Genomic DNA, 11,864 nt, shown 5'->3' on the forward strand with positions numbered 1-11,864 from the left:
GTGAGAAGGGGTATACATAATAAAAAACAAGTACAATAATCTTAACAATACAAGTCATAACTGGTACATGAGGAGAGAGGACCCTGCCCGCGAGGGCTCACAATCTACAAGGGATGGGTGAGAATACAGTAGGCGAGGGTAGATTGCTCAGTTTGGCTGGACATCCAGGCCTAGGAAGAATTCTGGTGGGCCAAACTTCTTCCATTTAAGGATTATGGAGGTCACTGCGCTCTTAGGAACCTTGAGTACTGCAGAAATTCAGTTGTAACATTAGCCAGATCTGTGTCTTACCACAGTTCTGTCTCTGAGCTCCTTGGCCAGTTCCTTTGACCTGATGATTCTCATTTGGTCTGACATGCACTGTGAGCTGTGAGGTCTTATATAGACAGGTGTGTGCATTTCCAAATCAAGTCCTATTAGTTTAGTTAAACACAGCTGGACTCCAATGAAGGATTAGAGCCATCTCAAGGAGGATCACAAGGAAATGGACAACATGTGACTTAAATATGAGTGTCTGAGCAAAGGGTCTGAATACTTATGACTAGTGTTGAGCGATACTTTCCGATATCGGAAAGTATCGGTATCGGAAAGTATCGGCCGATACCGTCAAAATATCGGATCTAATCCGATACCGATACCCGATCCCAATGCTAGTCAATGGGACGAAAATATCGGAATTAAAATAAACCCTTTATAAACTTGTAGGTTCATTCTACATGAAGGAAAACAACTAAGAATAATGTAGGATGTATTGGGGGACGTGGCGGAGACATTAAAGGCACAGAGGTTTAGCCCAATGTAATAGAATAGCAGGATTTTGGTTTTTTTTATGACGTTCGGCGGTAGAAAGATTTTGACTATGTTAATTTTTTTTTTATTTTGTCAGATATTGATGTTTCACTACTTCCACGCCCTTCACCTTCTTTTTTACTTCTCCCACACTTTCTTCTTCATTATCCTCATCATCAGCTTCTTTGACATCAACTTCTTCACCTTATTCATCTTCTTCTTCATCTTCTACCTATTATTTTTTTTGGTTACATTGTTCATATTCTTTTTATTTCACTATTATCTTCATCATATTCTACTTCTTCATCATATTCTTATTTGTGACAGGCATTCCCGTAGTTGTTATCTATAAAAGTTTGAAGATTACACCTTCCATTCTGCCTGTCACAAAAGAGTTACATTTGTCCGCGTTCAGTTTGGCCTGCAGCATCAGGCTTTATCCAGGGGCACCACGAGGAGGAACGGACTCACCCCCATACACTGCTTAGTCTTCTTCTGCTTATAATTTAGATAATATTTTTTGCTCTGATATTTAGTGTTATGCTTAATGTTCTTCTGCTCTTTGTTCTGCAGCCTCTTGTTCTTCTGCTTCTCGGTCTTCCAGGTCGTCGTCGTCTCCAGGGTCGTCGTCTCCGGGGTCGTCGTCATCGGGGTGGTCTTCAGGGTCGTCGTCTCCGGGGTCGTCATCATCGGGTTGGTCTTCAGGGTCATCGTCTCCAGGGTCGTCGTCATCACGGTGGTTGTCGTCTCTGGTGTCGTCGTCATCTTAGGGGTGGTCTTCTGGGTCATCGTGTTTAGTCTCTTGAACTTGGAAATGTAGCAGAAGGTACAAGAAGGCTGAGAAAATGCCGAGAACCAGCTGATGGAACTGGAACTCGGATGGCTACCCGAAGGTCCAAGAGCCAATGGAACTACCGAGGACCAGCTGACGTTACTGGAACCCGGTTACTAAGCAGGAGGTACCCGTGCCTGAAAGCACTACCAAGGACCACCTGACGTTGGTGGAACTCGGATACCCAGAGGGAGGCACCTAAGCCAAAGGCTCTGCCCGGAACCAGCTGACGGTACTGGAACCAGGATGGGGAGCAGAAGGTACAAGAGCAAAAGACACTGCCGAGAACCAGCTGACGGTGCTGGAACCCGGATGGGTAGCCGAAGGTCCAAGAGCCAATGGAACTACCGAGGACCAGCTGACGTTACTGGAACCCGGTTACTAAGCAGGAGGTACCCGTGCCTGAAAGCACTACCAAGGACCACCTGACGTTGGTGGAACTCGGATACCCAGAGGGAGGCACCTAAGCCAAAGGCTCTGCCCAGAACCAGCTGACGGTACTGGAACCAGGATGGGGAGCAGAAGGTACAAGAGCAAGTGTCTGCGTGGCTTTTGCAGGACACGATGCCGGCTGCACAGCAGGGAAACAGCTGGCGGTGCTGAACCCCACTGACACATTGGCTGGTGTTTTTCTCTGTGCAGCTAGCAGTACCGGGCCCCAACTGGCGGTGTTAGAGCCCGGGGTCAGCAGGAGGAGGAGATGGAGCAGAGTGTAGGCCGAAGCCTGCACTGGCGGCAGCTTTGGGTCTGTTGTGCCTGCGTGGCAGTTGCAGGACACGTTGACGGCTGCACAGCAGGGGAACAGCTGGCGGTGCTGAACCACCCTGACACATTGGCTGGTGTTTGGCTCTGTGCAGCTAGCAGTACCGGGCCCCAACTGGCGGTGTTGGAGCCCGGGCTCTGCAGGGGGAGCAGAGTGTAGGCCGAAGCCTACTTGAACCAATTTCAAAGGTAACCTTTAACCCCCCCTCAGGGGTTACAAAGTAGAAGAGCCACAGCTTATGCAGCAGTAGTGCTGCACAAGTCAAAGGTTGCTCTTTTAATTTTGCTCCTTGCACACGCTGAATGAAACACGTATAACATTTAGCCCTTTATACAGTCAAACTGTGTTGGAGGCGCGAGTTCCCTTTGTAATGAGACGCAGCACAGATGTCAAGAATCCCACCTTGGTGCTGGGTGCAGCCTCCTGAGCGTTGTTATTTGCTGTACAGGAGTCTGCGCTGTCGTGTTATCCCCTGGCCTAGCGCTGTTAGCGCTGCCCATCTTCTGACCTCATTTAATGTCGGCCGGTGCGGTTCGCGATGACCATGAATCCCAGCCCCGCAGTGTCTTAACATTGTTAAAACACTGCGGGGCTGGGATTCATGGCCTGGCGCAGCACATATGTTCGCCTCTCGCACTCGGGTCCTTACACCCGCTTCAGACTGTGCGGCGTCAGCTGATCCCTTATCGCATGCCGCGGCCATGAAGCCGCACAGTCTGAAGAAGGCGGAAGGAGATGAGGGACAGGCGAAGTGATGCACCGCTCATGCCCATCAATCACACCCTCGCAGTCCCAAGAAATAAGACACCGAGGGGCGTTGTGTGGGTCAGGGCGGCCGCAGAGGCGCAGGCAGCCAAACAATGATGCCAGAAGATGGGCAGCGCTACCAAGGGGGTTGAAGCGTGTCATTACAAAGGAAAGTCACACCACCGGGACGGTTAAATGGTCACACAGAGGACACATTTTAGACGTGTTTTCAGTTCCACATGTGCGAGGAGAATACGTTTATGAGCCACCTTGCACACATGCAGCATTACCGCTGTACAAGGTGGCCTTAAAAACGTACAAACGCCTGGGGGAGGGGGGACAGGTTCCCTTCAATTTCAGTTCTTGTGTCTGCGTGGCTTTTGCAGGACACGATGCCGGCTGCACAGCAGGGGAACAGCTGGCGGTGCTGAACCCCACTGACACATTGGCTGGTGTTTTTCTCTGTGCAGCTAGCAGTACCGGGCCCCAACTGGCGGTGTTAGAGCCCGGGGTCAACAGGAGGAGGAGATGGAGCAGAGTGTAGGCCGAAGCCTGCACTGGCGGCAGCTTTGGGTCTGTTGTGCCTGCGTGCGTGGCAGTTGCAGGACACGTTGCCGGCTGCACAGCAGGGGAACAGCTGGCGGTGCTGAACCCCACTGACACATTGGCTGGTGTTTGGCTCTGTGCAGCTAGCAGTACCGGGCCCCAACTGGCGGTGTTGGAGCCCGGGCTCTGCAGGGGGAGCAGAGTGTAGGCCGAAGCCTACTTGAACCAATTTCAAAGGTAACCTTTAACCCCCCCTCAGGGGTTACTAAGTAGAAGAGCCACAGCTTATGCAGCAGTAGTGCTGCACAAGTCAAAGGTTGCTCTTTTAATTTTGCTCCTTGCACACGCTGAATGAAACACGTATAACATTTAGCCCTTTATACAGTCAAGCTGTGTTGGAGGCGCGAGTTCCCTTTGTAATGAGACGCAGCACAGATGTCAAGAATCCCACCTTGGTGCTGGGTGCAGCCTCCTGAGCGTTGTTATTTGCTGTACAGGAGTCTGCGCTGTCGTGTTATCCCCTGGCCTAGCGCTGTTAGCGCTGCCCATCTTCTGACCTCATTTAATGTCGGCCGGTGCGGTTCGCGATGACCATGAATCCCAGCCCCGCAGTGTCTTAACATTGTTAAAACACTGCGGGGCTGGGATTCATGGCCTGGCGCAGCACATATGTTCGCCTCTCGCACTCGGGTCCTTACACCCGCTTCAGACTGTGCGGCGTCAGCTGATCCCTTATCGCATGCCGCGGCCATGAAGCCGCACAGTCTGAAGAAGGCGGAAGGAGATGAGGGACAGGCGAAGTGATGCACAGCTCATGCCCATCAATCACACCCTCGCAGTCCCAAGAAATAAGACACCGAGGGGTGTTGTGTGGGTCAGGGCGGCCGCAGAGGCGCAGGCAGCCAAACAATGATGCCAGAAGACGGGCAGCGCTACCAAGGGGGTTGCAGCGTGTCATTACAAAGGAAAGTCACACCACCGGGACGGTTAAATGGTCACACAGAGGACACATTTTAGACGTGTTTTCAGTTCCACATGTGCGAGGAGAATACGTTTATGAGCCACCTTGCACACATGCAGCATTACCGCTGTACAAGGTGGCCTTAAAAACGTACAAACGCCTGGGGGAGGGGGGACAGGTTCCCTTCAATTTCAGTTCTTGTGTCTGCGTGGCTTTTGCAGGACACGATGCCGGCTGCACAGCAGGGGAACAGCTGGCGGTGCTGAACCCCACTGACACATTGGCTGGTGTTTTTCTCTGTGCAGCTAGCAGTACCGGGCCCCAACTGGCGGTGTTAGAGCCCGGGGTCAGCAGGAGGAGGAGATGGAGCAGAGTGTAGGCCGAAGCCTGCACTGGCGGCAGCTTTGGGTCTGTTGTGCCTGCGTGGCAGTTGCAGGACACGTTGCCGGCTGCACAGCAGGGGAACAGCTGGCGGTGCTGAACCCCACTGACACATTGGCTGGTGTTTGGCTCTGTGCAGCTAGCAGTACCGGGCCCCAACTGGCGGTGTTGGAGCCCGGGCTCTGCAGGGGGAGCAGAGTGTAGGCCGAAGCCTACTTGAACCAATTTCAAAGGTAACCTTTAACGCCCCCTCAGGGGTTACAAAGTAGAAGAGCCACAGCTTATGCAGCAGTAATGCTGCACAAGTCAAAGGTTGCTCTTTTAATTTTGCTCCTTGCACACGCTGAAAGGAACACGTATAACATTTAGGCCCTTACAGAGTCAAACTGATTTTGAGGCGTGAGTTCCCTTCGTAAAGAGACGCAGTACAGCTGGCAAAAATGCCACCTTGGTGCTTGGCGCGGCCTCCTGAGCATCGTTATTTGTTGCACAGGAGTCTGCGCTGTCGTGTTATCCCTTAGCCTTGCGCTGTTAGCGCTGCCCATCCTCTGACATCATGTAATGTCGGCCGTTGCGGTTTGCGATGACCATGAATCCCAGCCCCGCAGTGTCTTAACATTGTTAAAACACTGCGGGGCTGGGATTCATGGCCTGGTGCAGTACATATGTTCGCCTCTCGCTTGGGTTCTTACACCCGCTTCAGACTATGCGGCGTCAGCTGATCCCTTATCGCATGCCACGGCCATGAAGCCGCACAGTCCGAAGAAGGAGATGAGGGACAGGCAAAGAAATGCACCGTTCATGCCCATCAATCACACCCTCGCAGTCCAAATAAATAAGACACCGAGGGGCGTTGTGTGGGGCAAGGCGGCCGCAGAGGCGCAGGCAGCCAAACAATGATGCCAGAAGACGGGCAGCGCTACCAAGGAGCTTGTTGCGTGTCAATACAAAGGAAAATCACACCTGAGGGACGTTTTAATGGTCGCAGAGGACTCATTTTAGACGTGTTCAGTTCAACATGGGCAAGGAGAATAAGTTTCTGAGCCACCTTGCACACATGCAGCATTACTGTCGTACAAGGTGGCTGTAAAACGTAGAAACACCTGGGGGAGGGGGGACAGGTTTCCTTCAATTCCAGTTCTTGTGTCTGCGTGGCTGTTGCAGGACACGTTGCTGGCTGCACAGCAGGGGAACAGCTGGCGGTGCTAAACCCCACTGACACATTGGCTGGTGTTTTTCTCTGTGCAGGTAGCACATCTGGGCCCCAACTGGCGGTGTTAGAGCCCAGGGTCAGCAGGAGGAGGAGAGGGAGCAGAGTGTAGGCCGAAGCCTGCACTGGAGCAAGTTGAAAGGGAAACTTTAACCCCCCCCAGGCGTTTGTAGCTGAAAGAGCCATCGTGTACAGCACTAATGCTGGAAAAGGTAAACTTAGCTCTTTTAATTATGGTCCTTGCACATGCTGAACCTAACACTTATGAAAAGTGTCCCCTCCTACCGTGATACCGTCTGGTAGGTGGAACTTTCCTTTGTGATGTAACGCAGCACAGCCGTCATTTTTACCCCCTTGGCGCCGTGCGCCGCCTCCTCAGCGTTGTTTGAATCAGTCCCGGAGCCTGCGCTGTTAGGTTAGCCCTTGGCCATGCACACATTTTGCGCTGCCCGTCTTCTGACATCATTTGGTGTCAGGCTGGCTGCGCCTGTGCGGCCGCGCTGGCCGAGATCCCGCCTCGTACTGTCTTCTGATTTAATCCCACTGGGGGCCTGAGATCCGTGGCCATGCGCAGTGCATATCCTCGCCTCTCACTCCCCTCCCTACGGCTTCTTCAGACTGTGCGGTGTCACGGCCGTGGCATGCTATTAGGGACCAGCTGACACCGCACAGTTTGAAGAAGCCGTAGGGAGATGAGTGAGAGGTGGAGGTTCAGATATGCACTGCGCATGTCCATGGATCTCAGGCCCCCAGTGGGATGAAATCAGAAGACAGTACGAGGCGGGATCTCGGCCAGCGCGGCCGCACAGGCGCAGCCAGCCTGACACCAAATGATGTCAGAAGACGGGCAGCGCAAAATGTGTGCATGGCCAAGGGCTAACCTAACAGCGCAGGCTCCGGGACTGATTCAAACAACGCTGAGGAGGCGGCGCACGGCTCCAAGGGGGTAAGAATGACGGCTGTGCTGCGTCACATCACAAAGGAAAGTTCCACCAACCGTACGGTATCACGGTAGAAGGGGACACTTTTCATAAGTGTTAGGATCAGCATGTGCAAGGAGCACCACGAAAAGAGGCACTTTTTCCCTTTGCATCATTACTGCTGCACAAGGTGGCTCCTTCAGTAACAAACGCCTGGGGGGGGGGGACAGGTTCCCTTAAATTTAACTTGTGCCTGCGTGGCGGTCGTAGTACACGTTGCCGGCTGCACAGCAGGGGAAGAGCTGGCGGTGCTGAACCCCACTAACACATTGGCGAGGTGTTTGGCTCTGTGCGGACAGCACTTCTGGACGGCAACTAGCGGTGTTGGAGCCCAGGGACAGGTGGAGGAGGAGGAGGTGGAGGAGGTAGGAGGGATTGCCACACACACAGCAGGGGAACAGCTGACGTTACTGAACCCCAATAACAGAGGAGGGACTGTTGGGACTGTGAGTACAGCACTACCAGGCAACAACTAGCGGTGTTGGAGCCCAGGGACAGGGGGAGGAGGAGGTGGAGGAGATAGGAGGGATTGCCACACACACAGCAGGGGAGCAGCTGACGTTACTGAACCCCAATAACAGAGGAGGGACTGTTGACTGTGCGTACAGCACTACCAGGCAACAACTAGCGGTGTTGGAGCCCAGGGACAGGTGGAGGAGGTGGAGGAGGTAGGAGGGATTGCCACACACACAGCAGGGGAACAGCTGACGTTACTGAACCCCAATAACAGAGGAGGGACTGTTGGGACTGTGCGTACAGCACTACCAGGCAACAACTAGCGGTGTTGGAGCCCAGGGACAGGTGGAGGAGGAGGAGGTGGAGGAGGTTGGAGGGATTGCCACACACACAGCAGGGGAACAGCTGACATTACTGAACCCCAATAACAGAGGAGGGACTGTTGACTGTGCGTACAGCACTACCAGGCAACAACTAGCGGTGTTGGAGCCCAGGGACAGGTGGAGGAGGAGGAGGTGGAGGAGGTAGGAGGGATTGCCACACAGACAGCAGGGGAACAGCTGACGTTACTGAACCCCAATAACAGAGGAGGGACTGTTGACTGTGCGTACAGCACTACCAGGCAACAACTAGCGGTGTTGGAGCCCAGGGACAGGTGGAGGAGGAGGAGGTGGAGGAGGTAGGAGGGATTGCCACACACACAGCAGGGGAACAGCTGACGTTACTGAACCCCAATAACAGAGGAGGGACTGTTGGGACTGTGCGTACAGCACTACCAGGCAACAACTAGCGATGTTGGAGCCCAGGGACAGGTGGAGGAGGAGGAGGTGGAGGAGGTAGGAGGGATTGCCACACACACAGCAGGGGAACAGCTGATGTTACTGAACCCCAATAACAGAGGAGCGACTGTTGGGACTGTGCGTACAGCACTACCAGGCAACAACTAGCGGTGTTGGAGCCCAGGGACAGGTGGAGGAGGAGGAGGTGGAGGAGGTAGGAGGGATTGCCACACACACAGCAGGGGAACAGCTGACGTTACTGAACCCCAATAACAGAGGAGGGACTGTTGGGACTGTGCGTACAGAACTACCAGGCAACAACTAGCGGTGTTGGAGCCCAGGGACAGGTGGAGGAGGTGGAGGAGGTAGGAGGGATTGCCACACACACAGCAGGGGAACAGCTGACGTTACTGAACCCCAATTAACAGAGGAGGGACTGTTGGGACTGTGCGTACAGCACTACCAGGCAACAACTAGCGGTGTTGGAGCCCAGGGACAGGTGGAGGAGGAGGAGGTGGAGGAGGTAGGAGGGATTGCCACACACACAGCAGGGGAACAGCTGACGTTACTGAACCCCAATAACAGAGGAGCAACTGTTGGGACTGTGCGGACAGCACTTCTGGACGGCATCTAGCGGTGTTGGAGCCCAGGGACAGGTGGAAAAGCAGAGGAACACAATGTAGGCCGAAGCCTGAGAAAGTCGAAAGGGAACCTTTAACCCCCCCCCCAAGGCGTTTGTAGCTGAAAGAGCCAGCTTGTGCAGCACAAAAGATGCAAAAGGAAAAGGTGGCTCTTTTCATCATGCTCCTTGCAAACACAGAACTAAACACTTATAAAATGTGTCCCCTGAAACCGTGAAACCGTCCCGGAGGTGGGACTTTCCTTCGTAATATGACGCAGCACAGCCGTCATTCCTCCCCCCCGGGCGCCGCGCCCCGGCTCCTCAGCGTAGTTTGATTCCGTCCCGGAGCCTGCGCTGTTATGTTATCCCTTGGCCAGGCACACTTAGCGCTGCCCATCTTCTGACATCATTTGGTGTCAGGCTGGCTGCGCCTGTGCGGCCGCGCTGGCCGAGAGCCCGCCTCGCAGTGTCTTCTGATTTTATCCCACTGGGGGCCTGGGATCCATGGCCATGCGCAGTGCATATCCTCGCCTCTCCCTCCCCTCCCTACGGCTTCTTAAGACTGTGCGGTGTCACGGCCGTGGCATGCTATTAGGGACCAGCTGACACCGAACAGTCTGAAGAAGCCATAGGGAGATGAGTGAGAGGTGGAGGTTCAGATATGCACTGCGCATGTCCATGGATCCCAGGCCCCCAGTGGGATTAAATCAGAAGACACTGCGAGGCGGGCTCTCGGCCTGCGCGGCCGCACAGGCGCAGCCATCCTGACACCAAATGATGCCAGAAGACGGGCAGCGCTAAGTGTGCCTGGCCACGGGATAACATAACAGCACAGGCTCCGGGAAGGAATCAAACAACGCTGAGGAGCCGGGGCACGGTGCCGGGGGGGGAGGAATGACGGCTGTGCTGCGTCATATTACGAAGGAAAGTCCCACCTCCGGGACGGTTTTACGGTATCAGTGGACACATTTTATAAGTGTTAAGTTCTGCGTGTGCAAGGAGCTAAACCAAAATAGCTACCTTTTCCTTGTGCAGCATTACTGCTGCACAAGGAGGCTCTTTCAGTAACAAACGCCTTGGGGGGGGACAGATTCCCTTACATTTCAGTTGTTGTGTCAGCGTGGCGGTCGCATGACACATTGCCGGCTACACAGCTGGGGATCAGCTGACGTTACTGAAACCCAATAACACTGGGTCGTATGTTTTGACTGTGCAGACGGCACTTCTGAGCCTCAACTGGCGGTGTTGGAGCCCAGGAATTTAAGTTCAGGTGGTAGAAAGATGAACACAACAGGAGACCTGGATAACGTATACAGTGACCTAATTATTTAATCAGGAGGAGGAGTGGCAAATTCCTGCGAGATCCAGGCCTTGTTCATTTTCAGGAAAGTAAGCCGGTCAACGTTATCGGAGGATAGTCGCATGCGACGGTCAGTTAGTACACCACCTGCAGCACTAAAGACACGTTCCGATAATACACTGGCCGCAGGGCAAGACAGCACCTCCAATGCATACTGGCTTAGCTCTGGCCATGTATCCAGCTTTGAGACCCAAAACTTGAAAGGGGAAGAGCCGTCTGGGAGTACAGCAAGAGGGCAAGACATGTAGTCTGTCACCATCTGACGGAACCGTTGCCTCCTGCTGACTGGAGCCGTCTGTGATGGTGTAGACTTTTGTGGGGGGCACAGAAAACTGTGCCACAGTTGGGCCATACTGGTCTTGCCTTGGGCAGAGGCACTGCTTCTGCTCCCTCTTTGTGCAGAGCCTCCACCACTGCCTGGACGCACTGAGCTGCTTTGGAATGCACTAGCAGCACTTCTCTCAGTTGGAATGGAGAAGATGATGGAATTGACCAGTGTGTCTTGGTACTCCCGCATTTTTCGCTCCCGGTTCAACGGTGTGATGAGGCTTTCTACGTTGTCCCGGTAGCGAGGATCGAGGAGGGTGAACACCCAATAATCAGACATGTTGAGAATGTGGGCGATGCGGCGGTCGTTTCTCAGGCACTGCAGCATGTAATCCACCATGTGCTGCAGACTGCCAACTGCCCAAGAAACGCTGTCCCCTGCTGGAGGCGTGATATCTGCCCGCTCGTCATCACCCCACCCTCGCTGTACACACTGAGTACTGGACAATTCGGTAACTCCCTCCTCTGGACGGATGTCTTCCTCCTCCATTGACTCCTCCTCATCCTCCTCACAAACTGTCCCCTGCCTACGCGTTTGTGAGGAACCACGTGGCGCTGACTGTCCAGAAGATGATGGAAATGGTGAATCCTCATCCTCCACCTCTTCCACAACATCATCCCTTAGCGCTTGCAGTGATTTTTCAAGCAGGCAGATAAGGGGGACAGTCATGCTGACTAGTGCATCATCTGCACTCGCCATCCGCGTGGAATAATCAAAGGGACGCAAAACCTGGCAGAAGTCATTCATAGTGGCCCACTCTGTGGTTGTGAAGTCTGTACGGCGCTGAGTGCGACTTCTTTGCGCCTGAAGCAGCTGGTACTCCATTACAGCTTGCTGCTGCTCACACAACCGCTCCAACATATGTAACGTGGAATTCCACCTGGTAGGTAGGTCACATATGATGCGATGTTCCGGCAGGCGGTGTCGGCACTGCAGAGCCGCAATGCGCGCTTTTGCCGTGCTGGAACGCCGCAAGTGAGCACACTCTAGGCGGACCTTGTGCAGCAGTGCATCAAGATCCGGATAGTCCCTCAAAAAGCTCTCCACGACCAAATTGAGCACATGTGCCAGACATGGGATGTGAGTGAGGTTGCCGAGGCCCAGAGCTGC

Source organism: Ranitomeya variabilis, chromosome 1 (genome assembly GCF_051348905.1).
Source record: "Ranitomeya variabilis isolate aRanVar5 chromosome 1, aRanVar5.hap1, whole genome shotgun sequence".
NCBI classification, from domain to species: Eukaryota; Metazoa; Chordata; class Amphibia; order Anura; family Dendrobatidae; genus Ranitomeya; species Ranitomeya variabilis.